Here is a 12,271-nt window from a genome sequence, read left to right as displayed (position 1 = left end):
TTGGATTTAGTTCTCTAATGTTAAGTTGCAAGTCTTGGTAATTGATTTTCATGCCATATGCCATGGTTGATTATTTTGGTGTTAAAATTCATGATATGGCAATAGTGTAGTAGGGAGATGTTTGACAATGATTAGCCTTTGGTATGGCTAGTCATGATCATAATTTGTGACATGTATGATGAATCACTAGTTAGATCAAAGGGAAATCATGAAATAGGCATAGTTGCTTTAGTAACAGGTGCTGGCAGCAGCAGTGACGTGAGATTGAAAAATCACTAAAAATAGGGGAAATGGAATTAAATAATGAATGAATTATGAAATCGAAGCCCGATGAGTCTATTTTCATATAGAAGAAACGAAGCAACCATATGAGCTGTATGTTAAGAGATATTTAAGTTCTCGTGGGACAGGGCCAGAACGGTTACTGGAGTCCCTGTCCTGACTTTGGGAATTCATCATGAATTAACCAGAGATAATTAGAAGCCATGCCATATATGTACAGATTCCTTTTCGAGTATAGTTTCTATAGAAACAAACGGCATCAGTATTGAAGCCCTGTACAAGGAGATATCCAAGTCAAAATACGCAAAGGTCAGTGTAGTCGATCCCTGTAACATGGGGGACTTCAACTAATAAACTGTACTAATTGGCCCGACCAAAAATTCTAGAAAAAAATTTGTAAATGCATATATGAGTCTAGTTTCGGGGAAAATTTACGGATCTGGATTTCGAGTTTCAAAACTCAAGATATGATTTTTAATGCGACCCGTATGCAGATTGGCAGCCTGTCTGGGAAATTTCTAATAAGTGGCTTGAAGTGCATTAACACCTCGTGTTCGACTCGCATGACGGTCTCGGGTTCGGGTGTTACATTTTATTGGTATCAGAGCTATGGTTTAGTCGGTTCTAGGACTACCATAGCACGTATGAGTCTAGCTATACATGCCTTAATGTTAATGTTTAAATGTGTGATGACTTACGACGGTTAAAATTTTTGTTTTGATTAGTAAATGGATCCGGTGTAGAGAACCTTGGCGGATGACGTTGAAAGTGTAGCGGCTGCTCCTCGCACAAGGACGCCGCTGTTGAACCTCATTCATCTGCGAATAATCAGGGTGAGAGGGCTAAACAAGCCTTCTTTACCATGATGAATGAGTGGGTCGCATAATACGCCCGAACCAATCCTACTGTCCAACAATTCCGAATTTGAATAATCCACCCCAAGAGCACTGTAATGCCATCGCCATCGATCCTATGAGGCTGAGTAAGCAACCTGTAGACTTGATTAGGAAGCGGGCTGAGGAGTTCAAGGCCATAGTTCTTGATGATGCCGAAAGAGCCGAAGTTACGCTTGATAACACCATTCGGTGTTTGATGAACTATCATGCACACCGATGAATGTCTAAAGTGTGCTATATCCTTGTTGCGAGACTCGACTTACTATTGGTGGAGGACTTTGATCTCCATAGTCCCAAACGAAGCGAGTTACTTGGGATTTCTTTCAAATGAATTTGAAAGAAATATATTAGTCAACGGTTCATCGATCAAAAGCGTAAGGAATTCTTGGAACTCAAGCAAGGCCGTATGACAAGACTGAATACGAACATGAGTTCGTAAGACTTAGCCGGTATGCTCGGAGTGTGTGGCCGATGAGGTTGCTATGTGCAAAAGATTTGAAGAAGGATTGAATGAAGATTTAAAACTACTAGTGGGTATTTTGGAGATAAAGGAGTTCGTAACGCTAGTCGAAAGAGCACGCAAGGCGGAAGAACTTGGAAAGGAGAAGAAGAAGGCTGAATTTGAAGCTAAAGACTATCGTAAGAGATCGATGGGTAAAGCTCCGTTCTCTACTGTAAAGAAGTTCGTGGAGGACACTAATAAATCGAGGACGATCAAGGGAATTTCCATTAGAGCACGACCATCGACGGACTCCGAGCTACTTGGTAGCTAGTGTGGGCAATAACCGTCAAGAGAAAACTGAATGCCCCCAATGTGGAAGAAGACACATAGGTGAATGTTGGGGTAAGTCTACTAACGAGGGCTCATTACGGATGCGGTTCGAAGGACCACTTCATTCGAGATTGCACGGAGCTTGATGAGAAGAATAGGATGCAAGGTGCAAGACCTAGTGGAATGATGACTAGAGGTAGACCACCAAGAATTTCAGGAGGTAGGAGTGGTAGTCGAGAGGGGCCACCGATACGGTACTGTTCGATCCGAGACCAGACTCTGCTAGGGCATATGCCATCCGTGCACGAGAGGAAGCATCCTCCCCGATGTTATCCTTGGTACTTTCACTCTTTTTGATACTAATGTAATTGCATTAATCGACCCTGGCTCTACTCATTCTTATGTATGTGAGACTTTAGCATCCAGTAAGACTCTGCCTATTGAGTCTACTGAGTTCGTAATTCGAGTGTCAAATCCCTTGGGTCAATATGCGCTTGTTGACAAAGTGTGTAAGAGATGCCCTCTAATGATCCGAGAATCCTGTTTTCTGCCGATTTGATGCTTTTACCATTTGATGAATTCGATGTTATTCTTGGTATGGACTGGTTGACCGTATATGACGCGGTGGTGAGTTGCAAAAGAAAAACTGTTGACTTGAGGTGCACAAATAACGAGATGATCCGAGTTGAGTCTACGGACTTAAAGGGGTTGCCAGCTGTGATATCGTCAATGTTGGCTCAGAAATACGTAAGAAAGGGGTGCGAAGCGTACCTTGCGTATGTACTTGGTGACAAAGAGTTAGAAAAGAAACCCGAATCTGTGCCGGTGGTTAGTGAATACCCGGACGTTTTTCCCGAAGAATTACCGGGCTTGCCACCTGTGCGGGAGATAGAGTTTGGTATTGAGCTTGTACCTGGGACTACGCCAATTTCGATAACACCGTATCGTATGGCACCAACCGAGTTGAAGGAGTTGAAGGCTCAGTTGCAAGAATTGACGGATAGAGGTTTCGCTCGACCAAGTTTCTCACCTTGGGGTGCACCAGTATTGTTTGTGAAAAAGAAGGACGGAACCATGAGATTGTGTATTGACTATCGTCAGCTGAATAAAGTGACGATAAAGAATAAATATTCGTTACCGCGTATTGATGATTTGTTCGATCAACTAAAGGGAGCCTCAGTGTTTTCGAAGATAGATTTGAGGTCGGGTTATTATCGATTCTGATTCGAGATTCGGATGTACCCAAACCGCTTTCGAACGAGGTACGGTCACTACGAGTTCTTAGTGATGCCGTTCGGGCTCACTAATGCCCTCGCGGTATTTATGGATTTGATGAATCGGATCTTGAGACGAAGATTTGGATCGGTTCGTAGTTGTGTTCGTTGATGACATCTTGGTCTATTCAAGAAATGAGACCGAACATCTTGAACACCTGAGATTAGTGTTGCAAATTTTACGGGATAAGCAGTTATATGCTAAGTTCAGCAAGTGTGAGTTTTGGTTAAGAGAGGTTAGCTTCTTGGGTCATGTGGTATCGGCATCGGTATTCGAGTCGACCCGAGCAAAATTTCAGCCATACTTAGCTGGAAGCCTCAGAAATACTCATGAGGTTCGGAGCTTTTTGGGACTTGCGGTTATTACCGACGGTTTGTAAAAGGTTTCTCGATGATAGCCACACCCATGACGGCTACTTCAAAAGATGTTAAGTTTGAATGGACGGAAAAATGTCAGAAAAGTTTCAATCAACTGAAAACTTATTTGACTGAAGCTCTAGTTTTAGTGCAACCCGAATCAGGCAAAGAGTTTGTCATTTATAGTGACGCATCCCTACTTGGGTTGGGTTGTGTATTGATGCAAGGAGGTCGAGTTGTGGCCTATGCGTTGAGACAATTAAAGCCACATGAGAAAAATTATCCGACCCATGATCTCGAATTAGCTGCCATCGTATTCGCCTTGAAAATATGGCGACATTACTTATTTGGTGAGAAGTGCCATGTGTATTCGGATCACAAAAGTCTCAAATATTTGATGACTCAAAGAGACTTGAATCTGCGACAAAGACGTTGGCTCGAGTTGTTAAAAGATTATGAGCTTGTCATTGACTATCACCCGGAAAGGCTAATGTGCTTGCGGATGCCCTAAGTCGTAAATCACTTTGTTTGCCTTACGAGCGATGAATGTACACTTGTGCATTCTATCCGACAATGTACTAGTGGCGGAATTAAAGGCCAAACCCTTGTTGACTCATCAAATTCGTGAAGCTCAAAAAGTCGATGATGAATTGGTTGCAAACGGGCTGAATGTGTTCGAATATGGAATCGAGTTTCAAGTTGATGATGACGATTGTTTGAGGTTCGAAATCGTTTGTGTGTCCCAAGAAATTGAACTCATTTCTATGATTACGAACGAAACTCATTGTAGCCGAATGTCAATTCACCCGGGAGTACGAAAATGTACAATGACACGAGACGCCAGATTTTGGTGGCATGGTATGAAACGAGACATTTCGACTTTGTTTGAAGTGCTTAGTATGTCGCAAGTAAAGGCGAACATCAAGTGCCCACGGGTTTGCTTGACCAATCATGATACCGAATGGAAATGGGAACGAGTTACGATGGATTTTGTATCCGGCTTGCCGGTGTCGGCAAGTAAGAAAGATGCAATTTGGGTCGTCGTTGATAGATTGACTAAGTCGGCTCACTTTATCCCCGACGCACGGATTTTTCATTGGATAAGCTAGCTGAATTGTATGTTTCTCAGTTGTGAGATTACACGGGTACCGATTTCTATTGTGTCGGACAGAGATCCGAGATTCACCTCACGATTTTGGAAGAAATTGCAAGAAGCTTTGGGTATCAAGCTGCATTTTAGCACCGCTTTTCATCCCCAAACCGATGGTCAATCCGAGCGGATAATTCAGATACTTGAGGATATGTTGAGATGTTGCATCCTCGAGTTTAGTGGTTCATGGGAACAGTATTTACCCTTGATTGAATTCGCTTACAACAATAGTTTTCAGTCAAGCATTAAGATGGCGCCTTAAGAGGCTTTGTATGGTCGAAAATGCCGTACACCATTATTTTGGACCGAGCTCGGTGAAAGTAAAATTTTCGGAGTGGATTTGATTAAAGATGCTGAACAGAAAGTAAGTATAATTCGTGAGAGTCCGAAAGCAAAGATCGATCGTCGAGAAAGTCGACGCGGATTTAAAACGAAGAGATATTGAGTATCGTGGGAGACAAAGTGTTTCTTAAGGTATCACCTTGGAAAAAGATACTCGATTTGGCCGTAAGGGCAAATTGAGTCCGAGATTCATTGGGCCGTATGAGATCTCCGAACGAGTTGGCCCGATGAGCGTATAGGTTGCTTTTACCCCGAACTCGAAAGGATCCACAACGTTTTCCATGTTTCGATGCTTGACGTTACCGATCCGATCCTTCGCATGTAATAAACCCCTCCGAGATTGAAATTCAAGCCGATATGAGTTATGAAGAAGAACTGATTCGTATCCTAGCTCGTGAAGTGAAGGAGTTGCGAAACAAAAGGGTTCCGTTAGTAAAAGTGTTATGGCTCAAACACGGGATGGAAGAAGCTACTTGGGAACCCGAGAACTCTATGAAAGAGCGTTACCCAAACCTATTTACCGGTAAGATTTTCGAGGACGAAAGTTTCTTAAGTGGGGGAGAGTTGTGACAGCCCAAAATTGACCCTAGTCGGAAGTGGTTTGGGACCGCTAAACCGAAGTCACCGAAATGTTTGAACGTAATATTTATTGTCTAGAATATGTATTTATGAATGTGTGAAAATTTCAAGCTTGGTTTAGTCGATTGCATGTGAATTCAGTTAGTAGGACTTGTATGACACTTTTGAAAATGATAGGCTAATCTATAAGGACCTAATAGTACATGTAGTCAAAAGGAGGACTTGCATGTCAAATTTCCCCCAAGTGTTAGTGGCCGGCCATGACAAGGAATCATGGGCAAAACATGTCATGAAACATGTTGGGTGAGTGTTTTATGTTGGAATAAATAAAATAAGGTGCATGAGCAATAAAAAAATGAGAAAAAAAAATGTGTGTGTGAAGGCTTCTCCCCCCCCCTCCCCATTGCCGTGAAGGTGAGAAAGAAAACAAAAAAAATTGTTCATTTTTTTTTCATCCTTTTGGCCGAAAATCCCAAGGGAGAAGAAAGGGGTTCTTGCTCATGGTTGGTTTGGAAGAGGATTAGGAAGAGGTTGGCTATCCTTGTATCTAGATTAAGGTATGTTTGATGTTGTGCCATGAGATTCATGCATGTTTTTAGTTGCTAGTTTTAGTTCTAATTAGTCCATGGTTCAAAACTTTGCTATGTCATGGGGATGATAGTATGGAATGAAAATTTTGAGATAAGTAAGGTTAAACTTGATTTGGTATAATCGGCCATATGGGTGTATATGTTTGTGAAAATATATTTTCTTTGTTAACTCTTTACAATCGATTGTAGGAGTAATATTGGCTTATAAGGTTGAGTTGATTCATGATGTTGTATATTAGGATTAAAAATACTTGAGACTAGATTAACTTAATGGTGACAATACATTCGACCTTGAAGCATTAATCGAATATTGGTTGAGGTTTTGATATTTTGAACAAGGATAGTTGTGAAATGGGGTGAAAACTATTAAATTATACACATAAAAATCCAGCAAGAAGATTAAACTACTAAATGTATTCATTTTAGATCAAGACATCAAAGAGGGAGAATCAAGCAAAGCCAAAGCAAAGATAATCGAGTAGTCGATTGGGAATCATTTCATCCAATATAAGGTAAGTCATTAAGCACTTATTTTGTACTAATTTAAATGGTCGTAATGTCCAAGTAATGATGCTGAATGGAATGATAAATATATATATATATATACATGTATGTATGTGGTGACGAAAGTATTGAATGGAAAGAAAAGAGGTGAGATGTATTGAGTTATTGGTTTCAGCACTAAGTGTGCGGGTGTAAACATTTATGATCACAAATTGGCACTAAGTGTGCGGGTTCAAATTGTATAGCACTAAGTGTGCAAGTTTGATTATATAGCACTAAGTGTGCGAGTTCGACTATTAAGCACTAAGTGTGCGGGCTTATTACACATCCTCAAATGAACATACATGCTCTACGTATGCGGCCTTACCGAGTCAATCATGGACAGTGATGCGAGTAAACACCTTGAGCTCATGAGGAATAGACATTTTATTTATATTTGGAATTTAGCTTGGTAAGTCTTGACCTATGTGGTGATTATACTTGAAGATAAATGCATGCAATGTCATATGGTGTAATGTATGAAATATCAAAGTAGGGCTTGGTATGAGATCAAACCGAAATGCCTAAGGAATTATAGCACGCTTTGGGTGTGGATGGAGGATTTTAATCCCGCATTAATTATTTTCTCTTATGATATATTATTACTGAACGGCAATATAATGCTTATGGCTTACTGAGTTATATACTCACTCGGTGTTTGCTTGTCGCCTATTTTAGGTTTCTTGGACTCGTCCTTTTGCGTGCTCGTGATCGTCATCGAAGTCATCACACCGGCTAGCAACTTTTGGTATCTTTTTTTGTAGTCGGTCTAGGAGAACATTTTGGCATGTATAGGCTAATATGCTTTGTTGAACTTTGGTATGTAAACTTTTAGCCATGCGAAAATGGCATAAATGTTCGGTTGGATTTAGTTCTCTAATGTTAAGTTGCAAGTCTTGGTAATTGATTTTTATGCCATATGCCATGGTTGATTATTTTGGTGTTAAAATTCATGATATGGCAATAGTGTAGTAGGGAGATGTTTGACAATGATTAGCCTTTGGTATGGCTAGTCATGATCATAATTTGTGACATGTATGATGAATCACTAGTTAGATCAAAGGGAAATCATGAAATAGGCATAGTTGCTTTAGTAACAGGTGCTGGCAGCAGCAGTGACGTGAGATTGAAAAATCACTAAAAATAGGGGAAATGGAATTAAATAATGAATGAATTATGAAATCGAAGCCCAATGAGTCTATTTTCATATAGAAGAAACGAAGCAACCATATTAGCTGTATGTTAAGAGATATTTAAGTTCTCGCGGGATAGGGACAGAACGGTTACTGGAGTCCCTGTCCTGACTTTGGGAATTCATCATGAATTGACCAGAGATAATTAGAAGCCATGCCATATATGTACAGATTCCTTTTCGAGTCTAGTTTCTATAGAAACAAACGGCATCAGTATTGAAGCCCTGTACAAGGAGATATCCAAGTCGTAATGCGCAAAGGTCAGTGTAGTCGATCCCTGTAACATGGGGGACTTCAACTAATAAACTGTACTAATTGGCCCGACCAAAAATTCTAGAAAACAATTTGTAGATGCATATATGAGTCTAGTTTCGGGGAAAATTTACGGATCTGGATTTCGAGTTTCAGAACTCAAGATATGATTTTTAATGCGACCCGTATGCAGATTGGCAGCCTGTCTGGGAAATTTCTAATAAGTGGCTTGAAGTCTGTTAACACCTCGTGTTCGACTCCGGCGACGGTCTCGGGTTTGGGGTGTTACAAAAAGAATCTATTTTAGGTTTCTTGATTCGGCCAACATTCCCTGGTGCATGTAAGTGCATTTTTGTTCGGTTTTTAATGATTTCTACATTTTTAGAGTCGTTGTAGGTTAATCTAGCTTGCCTAGGGACTAGTTTGTGAAACTGTTAAAAGTCTAGGGTTTTACCATTGATGAATATGTATGTTTTTTTATGTTTGATGATAGAAAATGAATGGTTGTTGTTTGATAAACAACATTTGTTAAGTGATTTTTGATAAAATTGTCAACTAGGGATTAAATTAAAAAATGTGATAAATTGTGTGGTAAATGTGTGAAATAATAGAAAATATGGGATACTATGAGAATAGATAAAATTTAGCTAGCATGGTTGTGAACTCAATTACATGAATTTGTATTTTTATGAGTTAAGGACTAAATTGTAAAGAAGTCTAAAGTTTAGGGGCAAAAGTGTAAAATTATCATAATATGAAATTTGGATTAAATTGAATAAGATGATAATTAAATAAGTTAAATTTGATTATATATAGATCAAGAAAACTGAAGTTCAAGATTATATCAGGGGAAAAATAAAATAGTGGATTGATAGCTCGTTTCTCTCCGTATAAATTCGAGGTAAGTTCGTATGTTAATAAGAATTAATGTAATTATGTTTTAAATGCTTTATAATTGTATTGTTAATGAATACAACCTTACAAAAATGTTCAACAAAGATTCAGCAAAGTGAAATCCTGGTTGAACCTTAGGAATAGATAGGATACAAATGATATGTCATTAGTGGTTATTGTGTTTGCGTGCTGGTCCGTACGTTCTACCGGTGGCTGAGTTTTTTGGCATGAGTTGCGAATTGTCGTCAACTTGTGTGAGCAGCACTGTGTAGTTACGTCTTGATTGTCAGCTTGTGTGAGCAGACCTTGTGATAGCTCGAGAGTTAGCATTATATGAGATATGATATTGAGATGGTTTTGACCATGTATTGGCACTTAGGGTGCGAGATTCTCGAGTATCCAATATTATTCCAAATGGTTCAACGGATATATTAAGGATATGAAAGGGTAAGAGATTGATACGTATTAGTGCAGGTATGTAAGTAAACCGTATAAGCATTGAAATCTATGAAGTTTGTGAGTTACATGATCTACTATGTGGATAGGCATATATTAGCCTTGTGATTAAGTTAAATTGTAGTGTTTTATAATAGATAACTTAATTTGTGAATGAATGGTAAGTTATATTTATTAAACATACTAGCTTATTAAGCTTTATAGCTTACTCTGTTTACTTTTCCGTGTTTTATAGTGATTTCGAAGCCTGCTCGGATGAGGAGTTGTCGGAGATCTCATCACACTATCCAGTTGTCATTTTGGTACTTTTGAACTTGTGTATTTGGTTATATGGCATGTATAGGAGTTGTGGTTAATATGGTCTATATGTTGGTAATGTATTTAAGCAATTGATTTGGCTTGTAAATGATAAATGTTTGATTATGTGTATAGCCATGTTGTTTGGCTTATTTTGGTATATTTGGTTATGTATATATATGTGCAAATGACGTTTTATTATGTGGTTGGTAATTGCTATGTGAATGGTTGTTGTGGATTGGTATTTTGAGTACCAAATAATTGAATTTTGAGATATGGTATGCTTGTGGTTTTAGGCAAAATAATGCATAGTTGAAAGTGACTATTTAGGTGATTTTTAAATGTGAAATTATTATAAAGTTGACTGACTAATTGTGATACTTATGTGCCTTATGGTTTTTGGTATTGGAATAGCATGAATTGTGCTTGGTTGAGATTGATTTAAATGCCTATTGAAGATATGGTCATATGCAATGTGGTTTGTGTAGCTGTAACACCCCTTACCCGTATTTAATGCTGGAACAGGATACGAGGCATTACCGGACTTATAAAGTGAGCAAACATACAACTCTGGGTCATAAATTTTCATCCAAATTAAAACCATTCAAATTCAACCATAAAGTCCCTATATGAGCCTACGAGGCTTGAAACATGCTTTGGAAGTGGTTCGGGACTAATCCGAGCACTCAGGAAATTTTTACAAATCTTAGAATTTTTTTTGCTATGAACAGGGGTCACATGCCTGTGTGGCTTGGGACACGCCCGTGTCCTTAACCCATGTAACTCTCTGTTTCGCAATGCATGAACAAATTGATGTCACACGGCCAAGTCACACGCCCGTGTGATAGGCCATGTGGTTAATTTAATTTTCATAAGATAGGTGCAGACTTCAAATGGTGGGACATACGCTCGTGCCTGAGGCCTTGTCCCTCACACAACTGAGACACACGCACATGTCTCTATCCGTGTGCACAATTCTGAGCATTTTGTTTCTGAAAATTAAGGTGTAGGGGACACATGACCAAAACATATGCCTATTGGGCAGACCGTGTGTCACACACGGCCTAGACATACACCCGTGTGTCTACCCTTGTGGACAAAATAAAGGCTATTTACGAAGCCATTTGTCACTTCAGGGACGAAAATCCCTAAAGGGGGAGAGTTGTAATAACCCGATTTAGGGCCAAAACAGAATAGTGGTTTCGAAACCACAAATTCGAGATAGAAATAATAGTTTTATTATCATTTTAAGGTCTATGGCATGATTTCATGACTGTGTGAAAATTTGGTTTAGAAATTTTATCGATAGAGGATCCAATTTGATATTTAGGACTAAATTGCAAAAATTGTAAAATGTGTGTTCTAGTTCACAAAGTTACTAAGTTCTTGTGAGTAATGAGTTTTTAAAGTGGAGGTCCTTGTATAGTAATTAGACCATTATACTAGTTTGGACAAAAATACCTAAAGGAAGATAAAACATCATTGTTTTTAATGAAGGGTAATTTAGTCATTTGGTAAATAAAATAATAAAATGGGAAAACAAAGCCAAAATTTGGTATCATCTTCATCAAGTTGGTCGAAACTCTCATAGACACCATAGCTAGGGTTTTTCCAAGCTTTCAAGCTCAATAGTAAGTGCATTCAAGCCCCGTTTTTAATGTTCTTTACATTTTTGAAATCCTCGTAGCTCGGTTTACCTATTTCTACCATTATTTCGAGTTAGGGTTTATGTTTAAAAATTTACCCATGAATGATATACATGTATTTTGATGTTTGATGGTAGAATATGAATGTTTGAGGTTAGGAGAACGATCTTTTCTAAGCGATTTTAGCTTAAAAACGAGCAAAAGCAGTATAATCAAGAAAATACCTAATGCTCATAAGTACATGTTAGAGTGAGAATTTGATGTTGTTATAGAAGAGAAAAATGTTCAGCATGTCATAAAACATAAGAATAAGGGCTGAATTAAATTTTCGAGCCTAGGGTCAAAATCTTAATTTTGTAAAAGTTAGGGGGCAAAAATATAATTTTTACATAATGTGATTTTTGGATTGAAATAAATAGTATGAGTGTTAAATGAGCTAAATGTGTTGTTATAGATCAAGAAAGGTGTGGAATCGACCTCGAACGGGGGAAGGAAAAGGTTTTGGACTAAATTGCAAAATTTCCATATTTTGCACCGAGGTAAGTTTGTATATAAAAAATACATTAACTTCATTTACATTTTTGTATTTCAGCCTATTTTATATATTTTAGTTGATTTTGAATCATAAATCGACTATTGGAAGAATGAAAATAAGTAATAGTGAGAGAAATACCGGTTGAACTTTCAGAAAGATTGAATAATAGAGATGAAATGTAGCTAGGTCACATGTATGGTGTTGAGTGCACAT

General features: G+C 38.5%; 1 long non-coding RNA gene across 1 annotated transcript; it reads left to right on the top strand.

Moving 5' to 3' along the window:
- The first annotated feature begins 6,716 nt into the window (after nt 1-6,716).
- Nucleotides 6,717-7,698, top strand: LOC128293990 (uncharacterized). Its single transcript, XR_008284156.1, has 2 exons — nt 6,717-6,754; nt 7,464-7,698. It is a non-coding gene; the product is annotated as an uncharacterized LOC128293990 (long non-coding RNA).
- Nucleotides 7,699-12,271: the final 4,573 nt, after the last annotated feature.

The sequence above is a fragment of the Gossypium arboreum genome, chromosome 6, assembly GCF_025698485.1.
Source record: "Gossypium arboreum isolate Shixiya-1 chromosome 6, ASM2569848v2, whole genome shotgun sequence".
NCBI lineage: Eukaryota > Viridiplantae > Streptophyta > Magnoliopsida > Malvales > Malvaceae > Gossypium > Gossypium arboreum.
This window is presented reverse-complemented; position numbering and strand designations above follow the sequence as displayed.